The sequence below is a fragment of the Porites lutea genome, chromosome 4 (assembly GCF_958299795.1).
Source record: "Porites lutea chromosome 4, jaPorLute2.1, whole genome shotgun sequence".
NCBI classification, from domain to species: Eukaryota; Metazoa; Cnidaria; class Anthozoa; order Scleractinia; family Poritidae; genus Porites; species Porites lutea.
Window position 1 is genome coordinate 25,975,294 of NC_133204.1, and position 17,253 is coordinate 25,992,546.

The 17,253-nt window shown below is 43.3% G+C and overlaps 1 pseudogene; it reads left to right on the forward strand.

The window, feature by feature from the left end:
* Positions 1-8,331: 8,331 nt before the first annotated feature.
* On the forward strand, positions 8,332-10,826 carry LOC140934461 (uncharacterized; annotated as a pseudogene).
* Positions 10,827-17,253: the final 6,427 nt, after the last annotated feature.

A 17,253-nucleotide genomic window follows, 5' to 3' on the forward strand; every position in this document is an offset into this window, starting at 1 on the left:
CATCAGCAACAGTCTCTCCAGACCGGAGCTGGCCGGGTGACGGCGACCACCTCCATCATCAATGACACTTACACCTTCCATTCCGGGAACGCCGTCAAACACTTCCTTTATCAGCAGTTCCGCATAGTGGACGAGGACTACGGCAGGTTCCTGGACCTCATCCGCTACACCCAGCTGACACAGCAGCAATTGGACAGCGTCCAGGAGAACATGATCCTCTGTCCCGAGGGTGACCTGTCCGACCACGACATCTGGCGGGCCTTCATGTCCAAAGATGCCTCCACCGTGATGACCGTGTCAAGAAGAGGTGCGCAACGCATCAATAACATCATTGTGGCGTATCTTTTCGCAGATCAACGTCCATTGTCCACAACACCGTGCGCATCCATGGCCGAGAGCAGCCCCATCTACCCTCTCAAGGACATGAAGGTCTTGTTCACCGAAAATTGTGACAAGGCCGCCCGCATTGTCAATGGGCAGGAAGCGACCGTCATCTCCACCCAGAACAACACCATCGTTCTCCGCCTGCCCGAGGGACAGAGGGTCTTTGTCTACCCGGTGACGCACATTGAAGATGAGAGGCCGGTGACCTACTACCCATTCACGCCGGCCTACGCCCAAACCATCACAAAATCTCAAGGGCAGTACATCAAGCATCTCATCGTCTGGCTGGACAGTGACCTCGTTCCTGCTGGTACAGCATACGTTGGCTTCTCCAGGGTTCGAAAACGCGCCAACATATCGTTTCTGCAACCCATCCGTTCACACCAGGTCACTCCAGTCAGGGTTTAGACCAGCATCATCTCCATCTTCCATTCTCTTGTCTGCCCTTGAGATTGCCATATTCTTCTCATTTATCTTTATCTTCTTCTCTTATTCAACAATTGTCTCTACTTCTATACTTTTCTTCTCTTGTTTGAACACTTCTCTGTACTTCTGGTACACATCTTTCTCATGTTCATCTCCTCTTCTACTAATGTTCAGTCCATGCTCGCGATCAAAGCCTTCTATAGCACGCACAGACATTGTAGTTCTTTCCAAGGACAGCTCTTGTGTCGGATAACACGAGCTGAGGTAACCAACCCTTGGGGAGTGCCGTAAGAGAGCTGTTTTTGGAACCTGTCGCTAATGTGCATGTTGATTACCCTTCCTAGCGAGCCTTCCTTTTCGACTCTCGTAAAGTGCTACCTCGTCGTGGTGAGAGTCCCTAGTAAGCAGTGCCTCTTCCCTCCTACCGCCACTACTGCTGAAGCTGAAAGCACTTAACCCACTTCAACTCATAGACACTTGCCGTGACTATAGCACATCACTCCATGACAACAGTCCTACCGACCAACCCGTCAAACACGTGCAAACACTGACCTCCACACTTGTTAACACATGCTTGTTCATTTTCTTGCAGATATGGCACAGCAGTCCAACGTGAAGAAGCCCAATTACAACCGGCATTTCCCACGCAGCTTCATGCTGAACTATGGCGCCGCCCTTCAGGACCTCTCCGACGAAAAGCTCTTGTCCCGACTAAGGGATTTCAATTGTGAGTGGCTCTCCAGGCCCAATATTGCCATTTCGGAGATGGTACAAACTATCAAGGACAACTGGCCCCTGATTGAAAAGCAGAGCGGAACGGTTTTTACCCGCAAGTTTGTGCAGGACCTCAGCAATGTGGTGCTCCCCCTGATGGACACCTACGCGCGTCTGGACAATAAGGACAACAGCACGCACAACCCGCCAACGCATGATGACGTCCTGGACGCCCTTGAAGTCGTCAACATCAGTCCTGACGTGGAACAGCTGATGGTGACTGCCTTCAATACAGCGGGCCATGTGTTGATGACGAGTATTCAGATGCTCGCCGTCAATGCACTGCTGCACAACGTCAGCAACTTCGCGCAGGAGACAGTAAGGAGTCCAGCCACGGAGGAGTTCAAAGCAAATCCCACCAAAGATAGCATGATGGACTATCTGTTCAACTCCATCCTCATGAAACGGCGAACGGTCAAACGCAGCCGTCTAGCAGACCGGGACGCTCTCCCACAGTCGACCAGCCGTACGAACTCCTGCACGCGACGGGCAGTATCATTGCCAGGCGCCGAAGAGGACGAGCCTGAACCACCGACCAGACCAAGCCGCCCTAGACTTGGTCAGCGTCCGCCTTCCGCTACGCGGTCTTGGCGGGATGGTGGCCATTGCCGAACCCTCGCCGTCCAGGAGCAGGAGGAAGTGGAGGATGATGAGGACGACGAGCCCGCGCCAACCTTGAATCAAAGAAGAACTTCCACGCCCAGATCATCCCTTACCAGCAGGGGCTCGCAGCGGCGACCATCGACCTTGACCAGGCTCGATTCTGCTATTGACACGGACGACCACCAGCAGACGGAGGACAAGGTGGAAGACGTGGTCAGACCTCTGAGGAAGAGAGTCAAACAGGGGCCGACTGCCACAGTCACTACAGTGGAGGAAGTGGTCTCACCGGCTGCAGAAGAAGACCTGACCGGCAAACGCCACAGGAAGAAACACAAGAAACACCACCGTCGGGAACAACCGGAAGAGCAGGCAGAAGAAGTGGTGCAGGCAAGCCCACCGAAAAAACCAAAAAACAAAAAAGACAAAGAGAATTACACGGGGGCCTGGCTCGCCGATTTGGCGGAAGACCAGGACCGACTGTCTAAGAAGTCCAAGAAGAGCAAAGTGCCACAGTCTTGAACATTTGTTCAACATTAAGTTTTTTTCTGCACATTGAATGAACATTTCTAGTAGTTAGAGATTTTTGTATGATTTTGCAAGAGTATCAGATAGGGAAGCAACCCGTTTGACGTTTCAGTTGGGCACTTGGCCTCCATTGTTGTACTAGGGCAGTCCCAATAAAAGTCACGCGTTTGACAAAAATGACAGTGTGGCCTCTATTCTTCCCAAAGTTGCTTTTCACTTGTCCGTGGGGTTGGTTACTTCCTGCCAAAAGCGAATGATCGCCCTCCGTTGGGTCATTCCCGAAAAGGTGTTTTGGGTCCTGTGCCATTGCTTGATGACCAGTCCAAGGGGTCCCCGATCCCCGTAAGGGCAAGAAACGGTTCTAAAAGACTCTAAAACAGGGTGGACAGGGGTGGGTAGGTTCGCAGATAGGCTATAGTCGAACAAGCTGCAGGTTGCAGACATGTTCTGTTCTTCCATTGATTTCTTGTTCAAGCAATATAAAACCAGCACTAACCTTATATGTCAGAATCAACGTATGAAACTTTAGGTGGAAAACTGCATAATTTCAAGAATGGACCATATTTGTTTCATCGAGAGTTTAAAAAGGACCTAAAACGATGGAAAGATATTAAAAAAGCCATAAAAGAATGGCGAAAAAAGAAACAAAAAGAATCAGATGAATTAGATGAATAAATTTCAGATATAATAATTATCATTTGGGATCCTTTATAATAATTCACATTATAAACCATCTGAAGGAGTACGGAATGAAATGCATATGTACCCCACGAGAACGCAAAAAGAAACCATGAAATGAATCCATGACAATTTTGCCATTTATACCCCCTAAAAAGCACAATTTGTTGAAAAAGTGTATGTCTCCGATTCTTAATCTAAGACATGTTCCCACTAACTAGCTTGAATCCTAAGCCAGAAAAGAACGCCTCCTTAAGCAAGCCACAAAACCCCTAGAAAATAGCCTATCTGCAGATCTTGGAGCTCTGCTGAGAATTCAAGTGACAACTCACAGTATTAACTGGCCTAGAACGAGCTAGGGGTGCAATGAACCTTTGACTCGTTATAATGCACTGTGTTATCCAATCTAGGACACATCAAGGAATTTGTCACTCTCTGTCTACCTACCGGGTAAACTATTGAAGGATGATGTGATCAAAACTTCATTATGCTTCCTTCTAGTGGGCAATTACAAGACCAAGTATGCTTATGGCCCAAGTAAGAACTGACGTGACACAACTGTCCTTTATCCATACTACATCAACTTGTACCAGCAGAAATTTAGACCACAGCTTCGCATAAATGCAGCTCCCTTTTCAATAGGCTCTTACTCCCGCTACATTAATCGGTGCTCTTCGAGAAACACTTTTCAGTGAGACTGATCACCCATGACCTTAAGTAATGCAGTGTGGATTATTTTCTGTCTCGTGCATCACAAGTCATTTCCATCAATTTTCTTGGGGACATGATGTTGCACACAATTAGCGAGGATTAGGTTCATTTGTCAACGAGGGCAAACATGTAAATCAGTTTTATTTTAATTGTGTATAATTGTAAGTAACGTTTTTGCTGTGTTTAAAATAAAGTGTATGAATGAATGAATTAGTTCATGGCAACTTTGATGACTAGAAAAATGGACTAACCGGTAATTTACAAATCTGGACCCACTGATATTGGTCAGTCCATCAGTACTCTACTATAGGTAACGGCTAATTTTAATTTCCTTTTCACATCTGCACTTTGATTTATGCTCAGGTGAACAGCAGTGAAGGCGACGGCAGCCGATGTAAGTAGACCTTTTTATAGTGATCAAAATGTTATAAGTACACAGGAGGCCAACTTAAACCAGCCCTGGAGGTTGCCTGCCTGGCATTTACTGAAAAAAACCTAAACAGGGACTTAGGTGAATTGTAGTTTCTTAGTTCATTACATTTATTTTTCTTGACAACTTCAAACCGCTTGTTCGCCTCTTGCAGGCTCTCAGTGGCGTGGCATTATAGTTTTTCAAAACCAAGTGTCTCACATCAATGGTGTGGGTGTTCCCTACAAAATCTTGCTGCATCAGTTGAGTCTTTTTTGACAAATGCAGCTGTAAGACTAAAGTTTCTTGAACGATTCAGCTGAGTTTAAGATAGATTGACAGAGATTTTTGGGAGGAAGTTTTAGCAGAGGTTTTCAAGAGCAGCAGGCCCAGCCTTGTTTTATGTTGATGTGCCTTGCTTAAGAGCGGCCGTCCCTAAATATCGCCTGGGGGCGTGCAAAATGAAAAAATCGCAAATCCCCAAACTTTGTCAGAATATAGCTCTAGGTAAACTATTTCTAGAAAAATAACTTTTAGTTCGATTAGATTTTTCTTTTACGCGTTCGGCGACCAAGTCGGTTCGGGGACTCACAGGTTGGGTTTCACGGGCTAAAGACAGTGCATTACTTACAAGTCGTTTAAAAATTAAAGAAGAAACAAACTCTGCTTCTGAAAACCTTAATAGTAAGAGTGCAAATTAAACAATATTTTCAATGTGAAAATTTCCTATTTGACAAGAAACTGGATATTTTTCAGATTTTTAATTATTTTACCTAATTTGCTGATTTTTGACAGACAAAATATTGACAAAATTCGGACTCAAAAATCACTTCTTGGTATACGGCTTTGAGGCATAACTTTCCCACAGATAGAAAGAGCAAGGTGTCTTCCTCAAATTAATGCAATAAATTTTTTGGGCAATCCAACGGAAAATATTCCAGCGCCAAATGAAAGTTGCCCTTGAGGTCAAATTCACGCCACTTTTGTCACGGTATTCCAAGGTGTTAAATCAACAAAAATGCTCTTTGGGGCAAAGAATGGCCAAAATCCCCCAAATCTCTTTGCAACGGAACAATACTTATTATTTTTGACTTATTTGCATCTGTTTCGCCAGTTTTTTACTTAAATGAACCCGTTAACAGTCAAAATCCGTTTGATGTTCAATGAATTAACAGCCGTGAACGGCACAGATCAACACGTTTCAATACTAACTATCCATTGCTCATTTAAAAAGAACAATTAAGCCCACGTCAGCTTACATAAGGATATATGACTAAATATATTACTTATCTGTCAAAAACTGAAGAGGTATTGGAAATAAAACCGCTAAATACACGTTCTCTTCACATCTGTTGCGGAGCAATAGGACAATGCGTTACACACAGCTGTGGGGATTGGGGAGAGGAATGTCAGTTGTATGGGTGTGGGGTAAGTCAGATTTGTGCTGCACAATGCACTAAACCCTCCCTGAAACTAAACAATGATCAAAGTGAAAATGATAAATCAGGGGGCTTATCAAAAGCAAAATGGACTGATTGCGAAACTTTAGAAACCCAAAAAATATATAGCACCAGGACTACCACATGTGCTGTCTGCTCGAAGAGTAGGAGAGAGAACCTGGGAACGAGGTTGTTGTCTGCTATCTTGGGTTATCTCGTCTGCTGATCTTGAAATATTTACTTTAAGTCTAAAAATGCTTTCAGATAAATCAAATAAGAAAAACTCCACCCTGAAAAATTTTTTTCAAAGTAAACGTGTGATAGTTGAGTAACTCTTAGAGCCAGTACCAAAGCCACCTTGCTTCCGAGTTGAAGCCAACACTCGTTGACGTAAGGCATCGTGTGGATATTCCACGTTTGTTGGAGGGCCCTGTGGAGCTAGCCCTTCAAATCCTGCAGATGCAACGTGTGTAGCACTAGACAAATGTACAAAAGACGTCAAGTCTCACTTAAACCAATATGACTGCTTTGATCCGTCCTTGAAAACGGAAGCAGCTCTTCTTCTCGCAAGAGCAGGTAACTGATTTGCACTGTAAATAAATAAAGCCTTTCCGATGAGTTGATCAAGTTGATGCACTTTTACTGCTTGTTATTATATGTCATTCGTTTTATTTTATTTTATTCATTAATATTAATTTGTTTATGCATGGCACTGCAACTCCAAAGACCTCTTAAAGGCAGCAGCGTAGTTCCGGAATTTGACTTACTAACTTTTGATAATAACAGCTTACACATTTTGCGATTACCACAGGATTGCTACATGAATTCACTGCGGCTTCTTTATACATTTTGTTTCAGGGATTTTCAAAGTCGATGATAATCATATTAAAATGTCGATCTGTCCACGACATCAAGACGCCTTTGGTATACGATGGCGTAGCGGCAAAAGAACATGTTCGGCTCCAAAAGACTGGGCAGCGCATAAGAGTAAACAATTCAAGGGAGATCGGGGTATCACCCTACCACAATTTAAAAGGATCTTTAGGCTCACTTCAGTGCTTGTTCCAGTTGCGTCTCGTAAGTAATAAAGATAATGCTAACAATTGCACAATCCTCTAGTCCCTGGGAGCTGTGTATGCTGCCGAAAGAAACCTGGCTAGATGTTAACTCTGGTCTGTGGCATAGGCTGGGGACTGATACTTAAAATTTAGAAACAATTAGCTGCCATGAACAAAAAGCTTTATGACCAAATCCTAACTCGATGGGGATCAAATGCATGTCTAAATCAATGATTAAAACCACATTCGCTGTGTTACAGACACCAACCAAATTTGCAGTGATTATGGAGATTCCACTGCATTATTTCACGAAGGCTGAAATGGATATTCCACAGATTTTATCGCTGAATAAAGAAGATGGGAAATTTACTCATGAGTTGTTATTTTTCTGTTTTAATTTTAGCCATTTGTAAAAAATGTCGGCTGGTGCTTGCATCAGGGGCACCTTCATTCCCGTGTGAAACAAAAGAAGATGTCCCCCCTCCAATCGCAAGAGAGAAACGAGACGTCTGCACATTATTTGCTTCATCACCGTCCATTACAAAAGAGGATGTTCCTTTCAAAGTCCAACAAGCAAAGGCAAAGGTCTTGTCAGTTGTTGACACTGAAGAAACTGACTCGGTATATTATTATCATCAGAATCAGAGACAGGATTTGGAATTGAAACAGTTTTCAAATGGCCCCTTCTTGGGACCCCAACGAAAAAAAACCACATGCACACAAAGAAAGAGATGGAGGAAGGAGGATTGTTTTAAATTAGATCTGCATTTTGTTTTGCAGTTCGAAACATGTAGAATGAAATCGATGGCTAAATTTTTTTTTTTTAATAAAAGCTACAGTTTTCATCATCTTCATCATTATCATCGGCCCAATCATCATCATTGCCATTATTTTGTATTACTGTGATAGTCGCCTATAGCTTCTTAACTCCTTATATTATTTTATTATTCTCTTTCTTAATTTGGCTTTCCCTTTTCTTCTTTTCTCTTTTATATTTCAGGACAATGAAAGTACCTCTGGTTTAAGTCAAGCCATGAAAACCCTCGAACTTGTTTCGTTCGACAGTAGCCCTTACGCTACAGAAAGTACCGGCAGCAGCAGCGGTAGTGCGAATGATTCATCAATCGAAAACCAAACGCTTCGTCGCTTAAAGCTGAATGAATTTCTAAGTGTATGTGGCAGGGAAACTGTGAATCAACCGAAAAAAAGTTGGGAGCAACTAAGCACGCAAACTAAAAATGTTTGCGTATCTAAAGCAAAAGATGCTGTCGTTGCGTCATTAGAGGTCATTTCTCCTGGAAACCCGGCAGCCCTATGGGAAGCAATGAAAAGCTCACCGTCTGTAGAAAAAGCCTTGGACACAGAAAATCAATCTCGGTTGGATAAGAAGTACCTGGAAGCGTTAGCAGAGACCAATCAGAATGTAAGTAGTTGGGACACCCGCCGACAGGTGTTGTCAATAATGGCTGATTTGACACCGTACTCTGTTTAGCAGCAATTTATTCCAGGCATCACCGACTACAGAATCAAAGTAGCTCGCCAACATTCCATCGAGCATGGACACGGTGTTCCCTTGCCTGCCACCAAGAGCCCTAGACTCAGGGTAGACGAAATCCAGCTCGATCATTTTTTAAGCTTCATTACCAGTCCCCACATGGTCCAAGATCTACCGTTTGGCCAACGCTACCTGTACCTATCAAACGGCAAGGTACTCGAAACACCTAATGTGATAAGGTCCATGATACCACAGCGCATAATTGATCAGTATAACCAGTTCTGCTTGGAGACGAATTTTTCTCCGTTCAGCCCGTCCACAATGTTATGAATACCGTCATCGTGTACCGCTACAGTAAGAAAGTCACTTCAAGGACTAGACTACTTTGCCGCTGAAGGAGCAAAAGCCTTTAACGATTTGCTAAAATTAGTTGCAAGGACTGGAGACAGACAGTGGGTCGTTAGATGTGAGCAAGCTCTGAAAGAGGGAAAACAGTATTTGAAAATGGACTACAAGGTAGATGTTTTAGAACCATTTATAATGTAAACACTGACAGGGTAATCACATAAAAGAAATAAATATGCAAAGGTGATCAGTTGAACCCTTAAAAAATTGTAGCTATGCCTATACCTTTTATGCTTAGTTACCCCTTTTATACTATTAAATAAACCGCAGTAAAAGATGTGTGATAAATCGTGTCTAGTTCTTTGGCCAGTCATAATAGGTTGATGATTTCTTTTTTAAGATGTCAAATTCAAAATTTACCCAGAAATTTCAAAAACACAATGAAGAAATTCTTCTTTGTAGATATAGCTAATTAGTATCTTTGTTCTGACTACTTTCTCGCAGGTTCATATCACCAGAGCATCCAGTATCCCCGACCACTGTAGTGCGTACGCCCTAACTGATACAAAAAAAGAGTGTCTTCGAGAAATGTGTGACCACGCCCACGACAAGAGTTGTCCCTTTTGTGATCGGCTAAAATACACTTTAAAAGAAATTGAGTTGAATTTGAGGAAGCGAACCTGGATGAAGGAGACCGGGATGACGTCATGTACTCGTTTCAGCAAGCTTATCCAGCAATAGAAGCTTGGAAGGCTCATCAACTGAGATCTATTCAACAGGATAAGGCCCGCTTAAACATCATAGATACCCTGGCAGAAAGTTCAGTGTTAATCACTCAAGACTGGGCGATGAAATTCTTGCCCGAAAGCACCGGGAAACCCAAGCCGACTGGTTTGCTAAGAGAGGAATCTCTTGGCATATCAGTACCGTCGTACGTGGAAAGGGAAACCTGCAACACCAAGCATTTGTCCACATTGTGAAGAATTGTAATCAAGACAGTGACACGGTGTTAAGCGTTTTACGCCACACCTTGCAGCAGCTCAAAATGGACCATCCTGAAAAAGAACTACCTTTCTCCGCCAGGACAACGCTGGATGCTATCACAGTGTCACCATGTTAGCTGCCTGTGGACTTGTGGAGAAAGCAACGGGAATTAAAGTAGAAAGAGTTGATTTTAGCGACCCGCAAGGCGGTAAGGGGCCCTATGACAGAAAGGCGGCCACAATTAAAGCTCACGTTTTAAGGTATCTTAACGAAGGTCACGATGTGGTCACTGCAGAAGACTTCCGAGATGCAATGCTCTCTCATGGTGGTGTTAGAGGTGTTCGGGTGGCTTTGATCGACATGTCCATCGTGCGTCCAACGTCTCTGCATTGGGAAATTAGAGGGAGTTAGCAGCCTTAACAACTTCCATCTGGGAGACCGAGAGCTCACAGCATGGAAAGCATTTGACGTGGCTAAAGGAAAGAAAGTACCATGGACACAACTGGAAGGTCAGACATCTTAGAAGCTATAGATAACTAACTCATAATTTGGGCACTAGCTGTTATAACGAAGCATAACTGAATAGACATCAATGCGAACTACAAGAGATTTTAAGTAGGTTGAGAACTGTTGTAATTTCAGCATGCCTATTCACTAGCCTTAAAAAGATAACTACACAATACTTTTGAAGTAACGTTTGTTTTAGTGAGATTGAGCATCCATAATCCACTACTGAAGTGTTTTGATGAAAAATTCTGAAGGCCTTTCTCTTTTAATATTTTTTCTTTCGTTATTTAGTTGAAATAGGCCCGCTAGAGGAACCAGTTTTCACACATTGTTCATTTTCCCAAGGAGACTTTCAAGATGTCTCTTCATGTGACAACGCCCAGGCCTCTAATAATAGAAAGGAAGAGTCGTTGACAAAAGAGGAAAGTGTTGTTTCCGCTGACCACGAAAGCCCGCTCTTTTATTGTCCAGTGGAGGGGGATGCCTAAGCACCTTTCAGCGCCACTATAGTCTTGAGCGCCACTTGCATTATGAAAAATGCCAGTTTCTCGAGGAGAAACACAGCCTCTTAGACAAGGCGAAGATGATGTACTCCGAAAAACTCGAAGAAGGTGCCAGCGCACAGCCTTTTGTAGCGGGCTCAGTTGTGGTAGAAAAGAGGGCGGGGCATCTGCTATCACCGGGTTGGGCCCTACGTTCAACTAAAAAAAGTTCTGGATTCAATTTCAAGCAGAAGAATTACTTAAACAAAAAGTTTAAGATCGGTGAACAAACTGGACATAAAACAGACCCGGAAGACGTGGCTAGAGATATGACGCACGCAAAAGAAGAAGATGGCAGGCGCATGTTCACACCAGCTGAATTCCTTTCACCTCATCAAATTAAATCCTATTTTTCAAGCGCTGCAGCGAATTTATGTCAGTCCAAAAGTTGCAATGATGCTGATGAGTGCGATGTTCAAGCCGTTGAAGAGGAAGATGTATACTCTTCTGTGCGCACTCATATAATCCAGGAATGCCAGCTTGTTCATTCAGTCATGTATGACACGTACAATCTGTGTGAAATGTGCGAACAAAGGAAACTGACCAAGCTCAGCGTGTCAATGTTGCGTTTAATATGCTGTTATTTTGATCTGAAGTGCGAAGATGTTTCACTGAAACATAAAGCACCTTACGTAAAATTGATTGAGGACCTTGTAAAATCGTGCTCCTGCAACTAATATTATTATTGAAACTTGGGTGTCTGGACTAATACAGAAACATTCACAGCTCCTACTCCGTCCACCTACTCACTCAAATTTCCCACTACAGTATTATTCCAGTTTAATTGCATAACAACAGATATTTAGCATGTCGATACAAAAATAAAATTAATTAATTACAAAAGTACCCTCTTAAATTGGTCCACTGAAACGCACGATTGTCTCTCAGCTTGTGCGCCTGCGGAGGTAGGGTAGAGCAGTGAGTAGGGATACGGAATTGGGATTATGGATGTTTTCGTGTCTTTGATTACTCGCCAGAAAAGGTATAGGGGGAACAAAAGTTTCAGCTAATTAAGAATACGACATATGCTAGGTATCCTTACCTGTACAAGTCGTTTAAACCTTAAATCGTAAGCTTAGTAAGCTTCCGGTTTGAGGTGCATTACCTGCGCCCCCGTGTCACGCAATTGTGACATTCCGTGTGTGACAATATTGCATTATCCAATCAGATTTTAGTATTTACATGTGCGCGCTCGGGCTCGCTTTGTCACAGTTTACCGTCATGGCCGCTTGTGAGTTCACTATGTTCTGATTAAACAAGTTGAAGTTTAAGAACGTGAGCCAATTCTTTATATGGTGTCAGAAGTAAAAGGCCAGAACCGTGTTTGGTCAAGACAAGCAAGTTTTCATTGATAAATTCGCAGCTTAACACATTGAAGTCGTCAAAATCTAGTCAAATATGCCGAGTGATGGTGATGCGAATTCAGGCGCTACCGCGTCCGCTACCGCACCTTCTGCAAGTATTATGGCTTCTTCATTTATGTGCAATGTATCTTTACCGCCGAAACTGGAAATACACAGTGGAAAATTGTCGAAAGAGTGGAAGCAATGGCGACAAGTATGGGATGCTTACGAAGAGGTGACCGACCTTCGAAGTAAAACGAGCCGCCTTCGCGTTGCAACGTTTATCACCTGCATTGGTAAAGAAGCCCTCGAAATCCATAATGGTCTACCTTTTAGAAGTGAAGAGGAGAAATCCGACATAACCAAGGTCCTGGAATTGTGGGAGACGCATTGCATTGGTAAAACCAATATAATTTACGAGAGATACAAATTCAATAACCGTTCTCAAGAACAAACAGAATCCATCGATGCGTATGTGACAGCTTTGCGAGCTCTCGCCGAAACTTGCGAATTTGGAACCTTGAAAGACCATCTTATCCGCGACAGAATTGTGTGTGGAGTCCAAGAAAATGCTGTTAGGAGGAAATTACTGCAAGAATCTGGTCTTACTCTATCAAAATGTGTGGATATCTGCCGAGCCGCGGAAGCTACGTCGGCACACCTCAAAGAAATGGCACCGAGCCAACAATCGAGTGAGGTTGATTTGGTCGCGAAAGCAGAGCCTAAAAAAACAAATTCGCGCAAGGAAAAGAAGAAATCTCCTAAAGATCAGCTCGTCGAGGAATGCAAGTTTTGTGGCCGTCAGCATGAGCGTAATAGAGCGAAATGTCCCGCGTATGGTCAAATTTGTTCTTCCTGCGGAAAACCTAATCACTTCACTGTAAAATGTGGTAAGAAATCCAGCGATTTCAAGAAGCCTTCTCAGAAATCCAATCATAGAAAGGTCCATCAGCTTGCCGACAGCGATGACGCAAGTTACTCGTCTGAAGAAGAAATTTTGTCTGTGTCCTCTCAAAACGCTGTCAATACTGTGGAAATGTCGGAATTCAAGAGTAAAATATTTGCACACATCGAAATTGAAGATGTGTTAGTGAAGATGCAAGTCGATTCAGGAGCCTCGTGCAATGTGTTACCTCGTAAATTTCTGCCAAAAGATACTGTGGTTGACACAACCGAAGTAAAATTACCCACCTACTCTAAAGCTAGTCTGAAGGTACTGGGTGTGGCAAAAACCCAGTTGCGTAACCCGAAAAATCAGAAGAAGTACTGTGTTCAGTTTGTGGTCATTGATGAAGATTACACTCCACTCCTTGGTTCTACATCAGCACAGAAGATGGGACTGATCACCGTTCAGCATGAAAACATCCTAAATGTTAATGAAACTGTGGTTAAAACTGACTGTCAAGGTCTAACCATGGAGGAAGTTACTGCTTCTTACAGTGACGTATTTAAAGGCCTAGGATGTATGGAAGGAGCTCTTCCCCTGGAAGTAGATATGACTGTTGCACCTGCAATTATGCCTCCTCGTAGTGTGCCTCTAACATTGAACAATAGGTTAAAAGATGAGTTGACTCGCCTGGAGAAAGCAAGTGTTATAGTCAAGGAAGAAGAACCAACCGACTGGGTGTCTAGTCTAGTTGTTACAGAGAAACCTAACGGGAAGCTTAGAGTATGCATTGACCCTCAGCATCTCAATAAAGCCCTGAAAAGAAGTCACTATCCGCTTCCAGTCATTGAAGACATACTCCCTGAGTTAACCAATGTTAAAGTGTTTTCAAAAGCAGACCTTAAAGATGGCTTCTTGCAGATACAGTTAGATGAAGAATCCAGCAAGATGACTACATTCCAAACCCCTTGGGTCCGGTACCGATATTTGCGAATGCCTTTTGGAATTTCTCCTGCACCTGAATACTTCCAAAGAAAACTGGATCAGAATTTAGAGGGCCTGAATGGAATATACAAGATTGCAGATGACATCCTTATTACAGGCCGTGGTGCAAGCATTGATGAAGCTGTGAAAGATCATGATGCCAATTTACTGAAGCTGTTAGACAGGTGCAGAGAGCGAAATTTGAAGCTTAACCGAGAGAAGCTACAACTGAAGTGTTCAGAAACGCCCTTTATTGGTCATGTCCTTACACCTGAAGGAGTGAAACCCGACCCAAGGAAAGTTGATGCCATACTGAAAATGGAAAGACCAAATGATGTAGCTGCAGTTAGAGGACTGGTAGGCCTAGTGAACTACCTGTCCAAGTTCCTAAGTAAGCTCTCAGAACTTTGTGAGCCACTGAGAAGATTAACTCACGGACGTTGAATGGAGTTGGTCAGCAGTACAAGAAGAAGCATTTCAAAGTATCAAGCATGCTGTCACTTCAGCTCCAGTGCTGAGGTATTTCAATTCTGCTGAACCTGTGGAAGGTCAGGGAGATGCATCTTCCAGTGGTATAGGATTTGTGTTGATGCAGAATGGGCAACCTGTATCATACTCAAGTAGAGCTCTCACAGCCAGTGAGAAGAACTATTCTCAAATAGAGAAAGAACTATTAGCCCAAGTATTTGGAGTGGAGCGTAACCATCACTTTGTCTATGATAGAAGAGTTGTTCTTTGGTCTGACCATAAGCCATTGGAGACTATTTGCAAGAAACCACTAGCATCAGCACCGAAACGACTCCAGCGCCTACTCCTGAGACTACAACAGTACGATGTTGAGATTCGTTACAAGCCAGGTCCTGAAATGTATCTAGCAGATACTTTGTCCCGTGCTTACCTGCCAACCACAGACCGCTCCTCTACTGAAGAAGAGGCCGAGCGAATCCATGCTGTCGATTTCCTAGCTATCTCAGAGCCACAGCTTGTAGAGATCCAGCAAGAAACAGCTGCAGATCCTGTCCTACAGTCCCTCACTCAAGTTATCTTAAAGGGTTGGCCAGAGAAGAAAGATGATCTGCCAATAGAACTTCACCCCTACTTTGACGTCCGGGATGAACTGACAGCCCAGGATGGAGTTCTCTTCAAAGGTCTTCGATGCCTGATTCCGTCAAGACTCAGACCTAAGATCCGTGAGCGTCTACATGGTGCACACACAGGTATTGAAAGCTGTCTTCGCAGGGCTAGAGAAATTGTCTATTGGCCTGGCATGCCAGCTGAAATTAAAGATTACATCTCCAAGTGTGAAGTTTGCACCAGCTACAAGAAAGAACAGCCCAAAGAACAACTGATCTCACACAAGATCCCAAGCCGCCCCTGGGAAACAGTTGGTTCCGACATCTTTCACTTTGATAATAGAGACTACCTCTGTACTGTGGATTACTATTCAAGCTACTTTGAGATCGACCCCCTCAAAGACAAAACTGCCAGCGAAGTCATCCATACCCTAAAGAGACACTTCTCAAGGCATGGAATCCCCAGTAAGCTGATGAGTGACAATGGTCCACCATTCAACTCCTATGAGTTTCAGCAATTTGCAAGCAATTATGACATGGAACATGTTACCAGTTCTCCCCATTACCCACAGAGTAACAGGAAAGTAGAAAACGCCATCAAGATCGCCAAGAGTTTATTGAAGAAATCTAAAGCTGCAAGATCAGACATCTACCTAGGCTTACTAGAGTGGAGAAACACGCCCTCTGAAGGCCTACAGGGTTCCCCTGCACAAAGGATGTTCGGGCGCCGGACTAGAACACTGATACCAACTACCAGTGAACTATTGAAGCCCAAAATAGTGGAAGATGTCCCAGGAAAACTCTTCAAGAGGAAACAGCTGCAAGCGAAATACTACAATATCAGTGCTAAAGAACTACCACCCTTAAACAATGGAGAAGTTGTGCGTGTGAAGCCAACAGATAGATCTGGCCGATGGTACAAGGCACGAGTAGAAAAGCAAGTTGATGTGAGGTCTTATGATGTGAGAACTGAGGATGGGCGAGTTTTCAGAAGAAACAGGAGACACCTCAGAAGCAGCAAAGAGCCAGTACGTTCTAGTAGCGAACCTGTGTCACTCAGTATGCCAGAGAAAACGTTCACTGCCCCACTCCCCCCTAACGAGCCAGTGCCAGGAACTTCACAGGAATTTCCACCTCCCAAAGAGGCTGCTGCTGCAGAGAAACCCAACACAAGTCTAAATCCTGCAGATGTTTCAACGCCGTCTACGCCTGTAAAGCCAGTTGGTTTGCCAGTTACTCGCAGTGGTCGGACCTCCAGACCACCTAGCCATTTGAAAGACTTTGTTGTATCCAAGTGACTTTGTTTAAGCTTTTAACTAAGACATTGTTTGAAAGACACCGTGTTTAGAGCGTTCAGTGACATCATCTTTTTAGTGCTTGGCTAGTTGTTTGTTTCTGTTATGTTATATCTAGTTTGTACACTTTCTTTGTAAACAAGGAAGGGTGTGACAATATTGCATTATCCAATCAGATTTTAGTATTTACATGTAAGCGCTCAGGCTCGCTTTGTCACAGTTTACTGTCATGGCCGCTTGTGAGTTCACTATGTTCTAATTAAACAAGTTGAAGTTTAAGAACGTGAGCCAATTCTTTATACCGTGAAGTACAAGTCCTCGGTAACTCGGCATTGCATAGGATGGAAGCCCATTTGTTTATATTGAATCGGCTTTAAAATGGGTAGGTGTGTAACTAGTTAGTCTCATATAATGAAAGGAACAATTATTGTTTAATCGTGTGTGAAATATTTTAAGTTCTGGAAAACTATGAAGTTTGAAACGTTTCTCAGTCGGGAGCAATAACAAAGAATTTAGATATTGCAAGTCGATCGCAAATGTCACTTGTTAGCAAACGGTTTCCAACAAAATGAACAAGAGTAATCATACAGCTACTTAAAAAGCAAACCTTCTTGGCAAATACAAGGCGTTGTGTGCTACAAAGCGCAAAAATATTTTAAATAATGAGAGTATTGTTGTTTTTGCCCTTTGAATGTCGTGACAAAATGGCGTGTTTTGTCGCTTTTGTTCGGCGCTCAAAACATTTTGCCTTTTGGATTGCCCAAAAATTTTATTGCATTTATGTGAAGAAGA